The sequence below is a fragment of the Carcharodon carcharias genome, chromosome 28, assembly GCF_017639515.1.
Source record: "Carcharodon carcharias isolate sCarCar2 chromosome 28, sCarCar2.pri, whole genome shotgun sequence".
Taxonomy (NCBI): domain Eukaryota; kingdom Metazoa; phylum Chordata; class Chondrichthyes; order Lamniformes; family Lamnidae; genus Carcharodon; species Carcharodon carcharias.
In genome coordinates, this window is record NC_054494.1 from 17403462 (window position 1) to 17417315 (window position 13854).

General features: G+C 45.2%; 1 protein-coding gene across 3 annotated transcripts in view; it reads left to right on the forward strand.

Annotated features, from left to right (window-relative positions):
- Positions 1 to 996: 996 nt before the first annotated feature.
- Positions 997 to 13854, forward strand: part of LOC121270754 (mitogen-activated protein kinase 8) — a 94245-nt gene continuing 81387 nt past the window's right edge. For 2 of the 3 annotated variants that reach the window (XM_041176148.1, XM_041176150.1), the window contains exon 1: positions 997 to 1114. The gene's annotated coding sequence lies outside the window, so the exon portion shown is untranslated. Of the gene's footprint in view, positions 1115 to 4627; positions 4731 to 13854 lie in introns of those variants that run through there. The other variant, XM_041176149.1, reaches the window with a different exon arrangement.

The following is a 13854-nucleotide window of genomic DNA, read 5'->3' on the forward strand; positions in this document are numbered from 1 at the left end:
TGCAGGTTCTCTGTTAGAATGTAACATTTCCCAAAATAACAAAAAGGTCCGTGATAAAAGCAAAAAACTGCGGATGCTGGAAATCCAAAACAAAAAACAAAGATACCTGTAAAAACTCAGCAGGTCTGGCAGCATCTGCGGAGAGGAGCACAGTTAATGTTTCGAGTTGGAATGACCTTCAACAGAACTAAGTAAAAATAGAAGAGAGGTGAAATATAAGCTGGTTTGGGGGGGTGGGGGGGTGGGGTGGGACAGGTAGAGCTGGATAGAGGGCCAGTGATAGGTGGAGATAACCAAAAGATGTCACAGACAAAAGGACAAAGAGGTGTTGAAGGTGGTGATATTATCTAAGGAATGTGCTGATATTAGAGTCCGTGCACCTCTTGAAGGGAAAATTCAAAGTATAGCCAAAATGTTAGTGGGAGCTGTTTTTAAATAGCATTGCTGGTTAAGGTGGAATTGTGTCGGGTGATTTTACGCAACAGGACTGTGTATTTTGCCAGGTTGGGAGAGTGGTTTTGTATGAGAGTTTCTCTGAGCTGGCTGAGAGTGAGGGACATGTTTCAGGGGAGATGTAGAGAATAATAAGCAGACAGAAAAAAAAAACAGAAAAAGATGGAAAGATAGAGGGAAAGATAGAAAGGAAAAGAAAGAATAATATTTAAATATTAAATAAGTATATAATTATAGTAAATACTGTTTAATAAAAATGATATTTAAATGTTAAATAAATATAAAGAAAGAATATTATTTAATAACATTTAATTTGCCTCCCTCACTGTTACTGACCCTGAATCTGCTCTGAGTTAAGATCAGGTTCTGACTTTGGCGGAGTGGGTCATCCCAGGAGGGTGCAGGCGCGCGCATCACTGGCACGGGGGCGTGCACGTCGGCCTCCCTCCGCGGGGGTGGGGGGGGGGGCGCTCACGCCGGCTCCTCCCGCGGGGGACGCGCACGCAAAGGGTCGACGCTGTTTTTTTTTTGCGCAGTTGGTGAGCGGGGGCCGCTCTCGGTGGATCCGCCGCTGGCTCCCTGTCCGTGTTTACCGCAGTGCCCGGTAGCGCCGCCGCCTCAGCCTCCACTATAGAACCAGGACATCGGAGCGGAGGCGAGGGTGAGTGAGTGACAGAGTGAGGGAGGGACACAGGGAGTGTGTGAGTGAGTGAGGGAGAGGGAGCGGGTCCCGGTCACCGAGCGGGGCTGTGTTTACAGCTGGAGACCGGCCAGGGGAGGAGGCAGAGAGGGTCCGGGTGTTGATCAACCCCCCGCCCCCCACCCCGGGTATTGATCCCCCCCCCCCCCCCCCCCCGGGGTATTGATCCCCCCTCCCAGGGTATTGATCCCCCCTCCCAGGGTATTGATCGCCCCCCCAGGCTATTGATCGCCTCACCCCCCCCCCCCCCAGGGTATTGATTCCCCCTAGGGTATTGATCGCCCCCAAGATATTGATCACCCCACCCCACCCCCCCCCCCAAAGGGTATTGATCCCCCCCCCCTCCCGGGGTATTGATCACCCCACCCCCCCCCCCCGGGTATTGACCAACCCTGGGTATTGACCCTCCCTGGTGTTGATTCTTGCCCCAGGTATTACTCCCCACCCCTGTGTGTTGATCTTCTCCCCCCCCCCCCCCCATGGGTATTCATGCCCCCCCCCAAGTGTTTATCTATTTCCTCCTGTGTGTTTATCTCTACCCCCACACCAACACACCCCACACCCACCCTCACACCCCCCCACCTCCCATCCACCCCCCACCTCCCATCCACCCCCCACCTCCATCTCCTCCCATCCTCCCCATACACCCCCATCCCCCCAAAACCCATACACCCCCATCCCCCCATACGCCCCCCCATCTCCCATACACCCCCCCATGCACCCCCCATCCCCCCCATACACCCCCCATTCACCCCCCCCACCCATACACCCCGCGCCCCCCCACCCATACACCCCGCCCCCCCACCCATACACCCCGCCCCCCCACCCATACACCCCGCCTGCCCCCTTGCCTTGGGGTTTTTTCCCAGTTCCCCCATTGTTGTAAGCTTCCTGTTTCTCATGACATGAGGAAGACACAATACATGCTTATGTCTGTTTCCATGGTTAGTTTTTCTGGTGCAAGTCACTGGCCTGTCACATTCAAATATGAATTTGAAGTGGGATTAGGTCTTTCAGCCCCTCAAGCCTGCTTCACCCTTCAACAAGATCATGGCTGATCGTGTCACCGGAGGCTATAGCTTGAGGGGTGCCACTCTGCATTAAGTACGGCTGACCAGGAGATCCTCCTGCCCTGACCGCCTGCCTTAAGTGTATTGGAAGGATTTACAAGTTGATAATCAACCTGTTTGGCCATGTTATGATCGCCATCAAGTCCTAGGGTGGGACTTGAAGCTGCAGCTTCTGGCTCAGAGGTAGAGGTATTTCCCTTCTGAGAGGTCCTTCTGTCCATCGAGTCTGCACCCACACATGAGAAACACCTGACCTATCTAATCCCATTTACCAGCACTTGGCCCATAGCCTTGAATGTTATGACGTGCCAAGTGCTCATCTAGGTACTTTTTAAAGGATGTGATGCAACCCGCTTCCACCACCCTCCCAGGTAGCACATTCCAGACCATCACCACCTTCTGGGTAAAAAAGTTTTTCCTTACATCCCCCCCTAAACCTCCTGCCCCTCACCTTGAACTTATTCCCCCTTGTGACTGACCCTTCAACTAAGGGGAACGAACAGCTGCTCCCTATCCACCCTTTCCATGCCCCTCATAATCTTGTACACCTCGATCAGGTCGTCCCTCGGTCTTCTCTGCTCCAACGAAAACAACCCAAGTCTATCCAACCTCTCTTCATAACTTAAATGTTTCATCTCAGGCACCATCCTGGTGAATCTCCTCTGCATCCCCTCCAGTGCAATCACATCCTTCCTATAATATGGCGACCAGAACTGCACACAGTACTCCAGCTGTGGCCTTACCAAGGTTCTATACAACTCCAACATGACCTCCCTACTTTTGTAATCTATGGCTCGATTGATAAAGGCAAGTGTCCTGTATGCCTTTTTCACCACCCCACTAACATGCCCCTCCGCCTTCAAAGATCTATGGACACACACGCCAAGGTCCCTTTGTTCCTCAGAGCTTCCTAGTGCCATGCTGTTCATTGAATACTTTCTTGTCAAATTACTCCTTCCAAAGTGTATCACCTCACACTTTTCAGGGTTAAATTCCATCTGAGACTTATCTGCCCATTTGACCATCCCGTCTATATCTTCATGTAGCCCAAGACACTCAACCTCACTGTTAACCACCCGGCCAATCTTCCAATCTTTGTGTCATCCCTCTCCCCCCTTCTCTCTCTCTTCCCTCCCCTCTCTCTCTCTTCCCCCCCCCTCTCTCTCTCTCTTCCCCCCCCCCCTCTCTCTCTCTTCCCCCCCCCCCTCTCTCTCTCTTCCCCCCACTCTCTCTCTCTTCCCCCCATTCTCTCTCTTCCCCCACTCTCTTCCCCCCATTCTCTCTCTCTCTTCCCCCTCCCCTCTCTCTCTTCCCCCTCCCCTCTCTCTCTTCCCCCTCCCCTCTCTCTCTTCCCCCCTCTCTTCCTCTTCCCCCCCCACTTTCTCTCTTCCCCCCACTTTCTCTCTTCCCCCCACTTTCTCTCTTCCCCCCACTTTCTCTCTTCCCCCCACTCACTCTCTCTTCCCTCCACTCATTCTCTCTCTTCTCCCCTCTTCCCCCTCTTCCTTTCCCCCCCTCTCTCTTCCCCCCTCTCTCTTCCCCCCTCTCTCTTCCCCCCTCTCTCTTCCCCCCTCTCTCTTCCCCTCTCTCTCTTCCCCCCTCTCTCTTCCCCCCTCTCTCTTCCCCCCTCTCTCTTCCTCTTCCCTCTCTTCCTCTTCCCTCTCTTCCTCTTCCCTCTCTTCCTCTCTCTCTTCCCCTTCTCTCTTCCCCTTCTCTCTTCCCCTTCTCTCTTCCTCTCTCACTCTTCCCCCCCTTTCCCTCTTCTTCTCTCTCTCCCCCCTTCTCTCTCCCCCTTCTCTCTTCCCCTTCTCTCTCTTTCCCCCTCTCTCTCTTCCCCCCTTCTCTCTCCCCCTTCTCTCTCCCCCTTCTCTCTTCCCCCTTCTCTCTTCCCCCCTTCTCTCTTCCTCTCTCTCTCTTCCCCTCTCTTACTCTTCCCTCTCTTCCTCTTCCTCTCTCTCTTCCTCTCTCTCTCTTCCTCTCTCTCTCTCTTCCCCCCTTCTCTCTTCCTCTCTCTCTTCCCCCCTTCTCTCTTCCTCTCTCTCTTCCCCCTCTCTCTCTTCCCTCTCTTACTCTTCTCTCTCTCTTCCTCTCTCTCTCTTCCCCTTCTCTCTTCCCTCTCTTCCTCTTCCCTCTCTTCCTCTCTCTCTTCCCCCCTCTCTCTCCCCCCCTTCACACCCCCCTCCAATAGTTAGTCTCTTCCCTCCACGTGCTCTGTAGCTTGCCTGGGATGGGGGTGCCTCTCTTTTTCCTCGTACCCAAATATTGCAGATCACCCTCCCTTGGTTTCTCCTACCCCAGCCACCCCCTAGGCAGTTGCAATAAGAGGGGGAGGTTCACAACGTATATAAAGAGCTCATATAGCTTCTGTCGCCGCAATTCTGTTCTTTTAATGAGTTGCAACATGTTTACTCTTTGTGGTAATTGTGCTCACTGGCCTCAATCCAGCCAGCCTTATGTTTTGGGGCAGCAAATAGCTCTCTAGTCACAATTCAAGGACAAAGCAGGAGGTTTGCACAGTGATCATATTGTTTTTGTTTATTTTTTTAAAGCCTATTCGTATATATTTTGGGCACTGTAACAACTTTGGATTTATTGAGTTTCCTTGCTATTGCAATCTTGTTGGGAGTGTTGCCTTTCTGTCTATGTTCTGACAGCCCCGTCCTCTGGTTGTTGTGCCTCGATATTTCTCCTGTTCTGGCCCCATCATTTTGAGATGCTCTTTTGTTTGCTTTGAAACACCCTGTCACCTGCAGTCTGATGGGAAGGTAAAAAGGAAACCTCGGATTTCAGCAGCCTCTCTCCAATCCAAACATATTTATTCGAGCCTCGGTGGAAAGCTAATGTCGACCCTGCCTCAATGAGAGAAGTGCTAATGTAAAAGGTTTCGAATTAACGCCTGGTTATAATCCATAATTGCAGGGAAATCGCGGGCTTTCTCTCTCTGTAGCTCGCAGATATTTATTTTCGTTTTAACGCTCGCAACAGATGGCGGATTTTATGTGAAATCCGTTCTTGTTTGAGAGATGAATGGAAACTGTTATTGATAAAGGTCCAGGGCTGCTTAATTTAAACGTTTACACGGTTGTGATATCGTATTTGCCATTCGAGTCTCTCTGCCTCTCCCCGCTCCCCATTCCTTTGTTCGCGGGTTTCAGCATTGTATGCGAACAGCAACATAGGGGAATTACATCTTAATTCAGGTTGTGTTGAGGTAGAATTGATAAAAAGTGGTTTATCCCTGAAGGTGGTAGTTGAGCTTTAGCTAGTGTAAAATGCATTGTCGGTTTTGTTCCTGTATTTTAATTGAATTCTGTGCTGTTTTACATTTGTTGTTTTAGAGAGCCAGTGTCCCAGAAATATTGCAGTTCTAAAGTTTAATGTTAAATTCCTTTAAGGCAGATAAAATTTGGCTGCTGACTTTAATTTTATGTATATTGTGATAACCTGTTCTGGGATTTTGATAGACCTTTAACGTTGAAATGTGTAGCTATTAAATATCCTGTCGTAATGGTGATGGTTATGTTATCTATCCCCAAATAAAAAAAAGTGCAAATCAGGAAATGTGGTTAAATTTAGTTTTTGTTCAATTAGTTTTCTGCAAATTTATATTGACCACAAGCGCACAGATTTGTCACATCCTTTTTTATGCAGGAAGATGCTTGCAACCTCTGTGTGAAACATTCGTTCCGTGAATATTTCCTGACTTACAGTATGTTTCAAACACCATCTGTCTTTTTTCAAAAATCATGTTTATAGGTGTTGTCAAGTGCTCTTAATACAGCTTTTGTTTTTTTAAGGCGCCGAGGAATTGCACGCTGCACCACCAGTGTCTGGCTGCATGATTGCTGGAGGGAAGTCAGTTTCCCATTTGTAAACAAAGCTTGCGTTTGAGGATCGTTTAATAATACTGACTGGTAGAGCAGTATCGATAATAAATCCAATTTGAGGCCTTTTGGGGAGTGAGGGAAGAGGACCCATTTTAAAGATTAATACATGGCATTAAACGTTTGGTACAGAAGAATTTTTATCACAAACTGCTTACATTTGCACCTTGAGTGAATGTGTTTTTTTTTACTGTTGTCATTTCACTTTCCTATGATAGCAAAAAAGTATATGAGCATTTCAAAACATTGATCTTTCTGAATATTTTGAAATACTGCGATTTCATGTATAATGATCGATAGAGATAAGTGGTTGTGGGGACTTGCGATGACTTGAGGTGCTCGTAAACTAGTCTACCTTAAATTTTTCAACAGAAGCAGATTGGTACATTTTTTCTTATCTGACTGCTCTGTGGATAGACAGGGTGTGACATTTATGCACTTGTGTAGAATTTTTTGCATTAGTTTCATGAAGCAATAGCAATGTAACACTACAGCTTTTAAATGAAAAGAATTATTCTTTGAGATATAATAGCTTGAATTTTTTTATCCACTCATGGGATGTGGGCTTCGCTGGCTGGGCCAGCATTTATTGCCCATCCCTAGTTGCCCTTGAGAAGGTGGTGGTGAGCTGCCTTCTTGCACCACTGCAATCCATGTGGTGTAGGTACACCTACAGTGCGGTTGAGGAAGGGAGTTCCAGGATTTTGACCCAGCAATAGTGAAGGAACAGTGATATATTTCCAAGTCAGGATGGTGAGTGACTTGGAGGGGAACTTCCAGATGGTGGTGTTCCCATCTATCTGCTGCCTCTGTCCTTCTAGATGGTAGTGGTCATGGGTTTGGAATGTGCTGTTTAAGGAACCTTGATTAATTCCTGCAGTGCATCTTGTAGATGGTACACACTGCTGCTATTGTGTGTTGGTGGTGGAAGGAGTGAATGTTTGTGGATGTGGTGCCAATCAAGCGGGTTGCTTTGTCCTGGATGGTGTCAAGCTTCTTGATTGTTGTGGGAGCTGCACTCATCCAGGCAAGTGGAGAATGTTCCATCACACTCCTGACTTGTGCCTTGTAGATGGTGGACAGGTTTTGAGGTGTCAGGAGGTGGGTTACTTGTTGCAGGATTCCTAACCTCTGACCTGCTCTTGTAGCCACAGCATTTATATGGCTAGTCCAGTTCAGTTTCTAGTCAATGGTAACCCCTAGGATTTTGATACTGGGGGAATCAGTGTTGGTGATGCCATTGAACATCAAGGGGTGATGGTTGGATTCTCTCTTGTTGGAGATGGTCATTGCCTGACACTTGTGTGGCGTGAATGTTACTTGACACTTGTCAGCCTAAGCCTGGATATTGTCCAGGCCTTGCTGCATTTGGACATGGACTCCTTCAGTGTCTGAGGAGTCGCGAATAGTGCTAAACATTGTGCAAACATCAGTGAACAATCCCACTTCTGACCTTATGATAGAAGGATGGTCATTGATGAAGCAGCTGAAGATGGTTGGGCCAAGGAGACTACCGTGAGGAACTCCTGCAGTGATGTCCTGGAACTGAGATGACTGACCTTCAACAACCACAGCCATCTTCCTTTGTGCTTGGTATGACTCCAATTAGTGGAGAGCTTTCCCCCTGATTCCCATTGACTCCAGTTTTGCTGGGGCTTCTTGATGCCACACTCTGTCAAATGCGGCCTTGCTGTGAAGGGCAGTCACTCTTACCTCACCTCGGGAGTTCAGCTCTTTTGTCCATGTTTGAATCAAGGCTGTAATGAGGTCAGGAGCTGAGTGTCCCTGGCAGAACCCAAACTGGGTGTCAGTGAGCAGGTTATTGTTAAGCAAGTGCCGCTTGATAGCACTGTTGATGACCCCTTCCATTACTTTACTGATGATGGAGAGTAGACTGATGGAGCGGTAATTGGCCAGGTTGGATTTGTCCTGCTTTTTGTGTATAGGACATACCTGGGCAATTTTTCACATAGCCGGGTACATGCCAGTGTTGTAGCCAGACTGGAACAGCTTGGCTAGGGGCAAAGCAAGTTCTGGAGCACAAGTCTTCAGTACTATTGCCGGAATATTGTCAGGGCCCAATGCCTTCAGCTGTTTCTTGATATCAGGTGGAGTGAATCGAATTGGCTGAAGCCTAGCATCTGTAATGCCTGGGTCCTCTGGAGGAGGCCGAGTTGGATCATCCACTCGGCACTTCTGGCTGAAGGTTGTAGCATTACAATGCCAGCGTTATCTTTTTGCACTGATGTGCTGGGCTCCTCCATCATTAAGGATGGGGATGTTTGTGGAGCCTCCTCCTCCAGTGAGTTGTTTAATTGTCCACCACCGTGGATGTGGCAGGACTGCAGAGCTTAGATCTGATCCGTTGGTTATGGGATCTCTTAGCCCTTCTATCACTTGCTGCTTATGTTGTTTGGCACGCAAGTAGCCCTGTGTTAAAGCTTCACCATGTTGACAGCTCATTTTTAGGCTGCTGCTCCTGGCATGCCCCCCTGCACTCTTCATTGAACCATGGTTGATCCCCTGGCTTGACGGTTATGGTAGAGTGAGGAATATGCCGGGCCATGAGATTACAGATTGTGTTTGAGTACAATTCTGCTGTTGATGGCCCTCAGTGCCTCATGGATGCCCAGTCTTGAGTTGCTAGACCTGTTCGAAATCTATCCCATTAGCACTGTGGTAGTGCCACACAACACGATGGAGGGTATCCTCAATGTGAAGGCGGGACTTCATCTCCACGATGACTGTGCGGTCTTCACTCCTACCGATACTGTCATGGACAGATGGATCTACAGCAGGTAGGTTGGTGAGGATGAGCTCAAGTATGTTTTTCTGTATGGGTCTCTGGATTACTAGTTCAGCGACAATACCACTACGCCATTGCCTCCCCCTATTAAAGATTGATAAATAATTAAGTGATTGATTTTGGCAGGAGGAATATGGAGCAACAGTATAAAACAATGGGAGAAACTCTAAAGGAGGTGCAGGGACAAAGGGAACTAGGTGTATATGCACGTGGGTCATTGAAGATGGCAGGGTATGTTGAGAGAACAGTTAATAAAACATTTAGTATCTTAGGTTTTATTAATAGGGGCATTGAGTACAAGAGTAAGGAGGTCATGTTGAACTTTTATAAGACACTTTTTAGGCCTCATCCGGAGAACTGCGTCCGGTTCTGGACGCCATACTTGAGGAGGGGCGTGAAGGCATTGGTGAGAGTACAGAATGATTCCGGGGTAAAGAACTGTAGCTATGAGGATAGATTGGAGAGGTTGGGACTGATTTTGTTGGAGAAAAGAAGGCTGAGAGGAGATTTGATCGAAGTATTCAAGATTCTGGGGGGTATGGGCAGGGTAGATAGTGAAAAACTGTTCCCACTCAAGAGTACATCAAGAACTAGAGGCCACAGGTTGTGGCAAAAGAAGTAACAGTGAGGTGAAGGGAAAAAAAAGATTTCACCCAGAGGATGGTTTGAGTCTGGAACGAACTTCATGGGAGGGTGGTGGAGGCAGGTTCGATTGAGGTATTCCAAAGGGAATTGAATTGCTACCTGAAAAGAGAGAATGTGCAAGGTTATGGAGATAAAGCGGGGGAGTGGGACTAGATAGAATGCTCTCTCAGAGAGCCAGTGTAGATTCGATGGGCCAAATGACCTCCTTCTGCACTAATGATTCTGTGAATGTAGGAAAATGGCCATAAAAGTGTTAGCTTTCAGTTCATGTTTAAATGCTGCTTTGAAGATGCTAATCAACATTAAGAATGTGCCTCATAAACTCATAATCATGCTCAAAATGTATCTTTCGAGAATGCAGGGCTACTTCGCAGCCTACTTGCTTTCCATTTTTTTTTGAAACTGGGCCATTGAACTTTGTAAGCAAATAAGGTACAGAAATGTTGTGGAGTAGGAGCTTTGCTGCCTGTGCCTATAAATGTGAAAAATATGAATAACACACTTACTTAATTGTTCAAGAAAGGGCTTGCCTGGTTTTTGGCTGCCTTTCACCTGGTGTAAGCTCATGTATGTTAGTGTAGAGTTTGACTGTTTAGAAGAGGAACCCGTCTTCATCGTTTCGATTGAAACTTGTTCGGGAGCAAGTTGTGTTCCTTATTCATATTACATTGACTTTTATATTAATGATATAGCTTGTGTATTTATTTTGTTTCTGTCCTTGATGTATAGCTTTGGTATTCAACAAAAAAAGTTCGGTTATTTTAGTATTTAAGATATGAAGCCATTTTGAAGACTTAATGACAGTCTGCTTTCCTACTTTGTAGTACATTAGTAGAATCAACCAACCAATCAGTTCTACATGGACTTGGAAACATGTTGATCAGATGGTTCAAAGAATATTTTGGTATTTGAAATGAGTTTTGTGTGGTTGATCAGCCTCTGAGCATGCACTAGTCTATGTTATCTATCTATTCTAATCTTGTGGCTTTCTGTTGGGTAACCATTGCTTCTGGGTTGTCGAACAGTATACTGAAGCCAGTTGGCAAGCATTGCAGGCAAAAGATTAGTATTGGCCCGTTGAGAGTGTGGTTGATAGTGAGGAAGAAAGCTGTTCACTGCAGGAAGACATCTGTGGTCAGGTAGACAAAATTGGCAAATGGAATTCAGTGTGGAGAAGTGTGAGGTTATGCATTTGGGCAAGGGAATGCGTGATAAATGGTAGGATACTGAGAAATGTAGAGGAGCAGAGGGATTTTGAAGTGAATGTCCACAGATTCCCCCCCTCCCCCTCCTCCCAACCAATGAGGAGCAGGACAATAGATAAAGTTTCCCGTATGCCTTCTGAACCACCTTATTAGCTGAGGTATAGAGTACAGGAGCAAGGAGGTTATGCTAGAACTGTATAAAACACTAGGCCACAGCAAGAGTACAATGTGTAGTTATGGTCACTATGTTACGGGAAGCATGTGATCACACATCACACGGTATGATATTGCCAGGATTGGAAAATTTTAACTGTAAGGAAAAATTGGATAGGATGGTGTTCTCTTTAGAATAAAGGAGGTTGAGGGGAGATTTAATTGAGGGGTATAAAGTTGAGGGGCCCAGATAGATTGGATAGAAAGGGCCTGTTTTCCTGACCAGAGAGGTCATTGGTGCAGAGTCATAAATTTAAAGTAATTGGTAGAAGTAATTGTTAGAGGGAAGTTGAGAGGAAATGTTTTCATCCAGAGGGTGGTGGGGATCTGGAACTTGCTGCCGGAAAGGGTACTGGAGACAGAATCCCTGATCACATTTAAGGAGTACTCAGATAGACACTTGGAAGTGCCGCAAGGCAGCAGACCAAGACTTGGAAAGGGAGATCAGGCTGGATAACTCATTCAGCCAGCACAGAGACAATGGACCAAATGGCCTCTTTCTGTGCCTTAAATGTGTATGATTCTATGACAGATGATATGATTTGTGATGCACTGTTGCCATTTGATGAATTGCGGCCAGATTGATTCATGTATAATAAAGGTTGGCATCGCTATATTTAGGGGCCGTTAGTAAAAAAGTGTGCTTAAAATCTTATTTGCTTCCAGTTTGAGGGAGGAGAAGATTGTTTACTGCAGGACTATGATGACCTATTTACATAGGCAAGGGAGAATACAGGGAAGTGTAGGGGAGCAAATAGTGTTTCAGCCCTGGCTCAGCTGGTTAGCACTTTCACCTCTGAGTCAGACAATTGTGAGTTCGAGTCACACTCCAGGACCTGAGCATAAACCTAGGCTGACACTTCAGTGCTGCACTGAGGGAGTACTGTACTGTCACAAAAACTGGTTATCACATTGCTGTTTGTGGGAGTTTGCTGTGTGCAGATTGGCTGCTGCATTTCCTACTTGCAACAGTGACTACAATTCAAAAATACATCATTGGCTTTAAACCGTGGTGGTCATGAAAAGTGCTATATTAATGCAAGTCTTTCTTTTCTTTAACAGTGATCACAACATAGTAAGGTTTAAGATAACAGTTGAGAGAGACATAAGTAAGCCAGAGATCATACACAGATTTGGAAAAAAGCTGAGGGGTTTAAGGTGGAATGAGAGAAGATAAACTGGAATAAAAAAAATGACAACAGCAATGTGAAATATTTTAGAAAGTTTACCAATAGAGTCCAGAAGAAATATACATTCTGCTTAAAAAAACAAATTGGCCAGTAATGAGACACATGGATGAATAAAGAAGATACGGGTAAATTTTAAACTTAAGTAAACAACATATATTAAATACACAGAATAAAGGAGAGGATGATAAAAGATTATGAAAAGGTTTAGAAGTAGGTTTTTAAAAAAGGCAGAGAGAAATGATAAAATGAAATCATCAAGGAATACAAATATGAGCAGCAAGGCTTTCTATAGACATAAATGACAAAAGGACAATTTAAGATTGGGATAGGACCACTAAGGGATGCACAAAATAAATTCACATGCTGATAGTGAAATGACAATATTGAATAGTTACTTTGCCTCAGTTCTTAACAAGGCAGACTGACCAGGTGGATATGACCTTACAAAAAGCGTTCTAAAAGGATATCAAGACATTTAAGATAGATAGAAAGGAGATAAGTGATATGCTAGGGAAATTTATATATAAAAAACGAAGAGTACCAAAGGATTAGCAGGCAGATAAAGGTATTTCTATATTTATTTAAAGATATTTCTATATTTCATAAAAGATATGGCACATATCAGTTGAAGGAAAGATTTTACAATCTTTACTCAAAAGATGCAATAGACAAACATTGAGAAAGTGAAAATAAAATTAATAGCACGGATTTCAACAACATTGAACAACATTGTTGAATTCTTTGAAGAAGTAACAAAGGCTTGACAAGACTAATGCAAGGAATGTAATATACATGGATTTTCAAAAGGCTTTCACTAACATACCACATAATGGACACATGACAAAGGTCTGAATATATGGATCTAGGGGATAAATAGCAGAATGGATAGCAAACTGGCTGCAGAATAGAAAATAGTAGAGGTTAATGGTAGTTATTCTGACTGGTGGAAGATGGGAAGTGGTGTTCCACAGGAATTGCTGGGACCGCTGTTGGTTCACCATTTACATAATTATTTGGACTTGGGAGCCATAGTACCATATCACAATTTGTAAATGACACCAAATTGGGGGAGGGAGGGTCAGGGTGTGGTGGGAAATTAAATAGTTAGTACTGAGGGTACTGCATCAAAATACATTTTGAGTTTGTTAATGTGTAATTGGCAAATTAATTTCAGTATAGTTAAGTGTGAGATAGTGCAGCATAGTGGAAGAATAAGGAGATCATATACTCATTGGAAAATAAGAGAGTGAATGCATAGTTCTGATCTCTGTATTACAAAAGGGATGTAGATGCACTGGAGAAAATGCAGAAAAGATGATAGCAAGCTGAGAGTTATAGAGTCATTACGGCATAGAATGACTTCAATTGGCTGATCAAGTCCATTTCGGAAATATGAAGAAAGACTGAACAGAATGTAGTCTTTAGAAAAGCTAAAGGTCATTAAAATTAAGTGGTCTTTTAAATTATGAAGGAGTCGACGAGAAGATATTTCCACTTGTGGGGAAGTCCAAAATTATGGGCCGTAAATCTAAAATATTGACTAATAAATTCAGTAAGGAATTCAAGAAAAACTTTTTTCCCCAGAGAATGGTGCAAATGTGAAACTCTCTTCTACATGGAGTGCTTGAGGTGAATACCACGGATGCACTTAAGTGAAAGTTATATAAGTACATCAGGGAGAAAGCTTA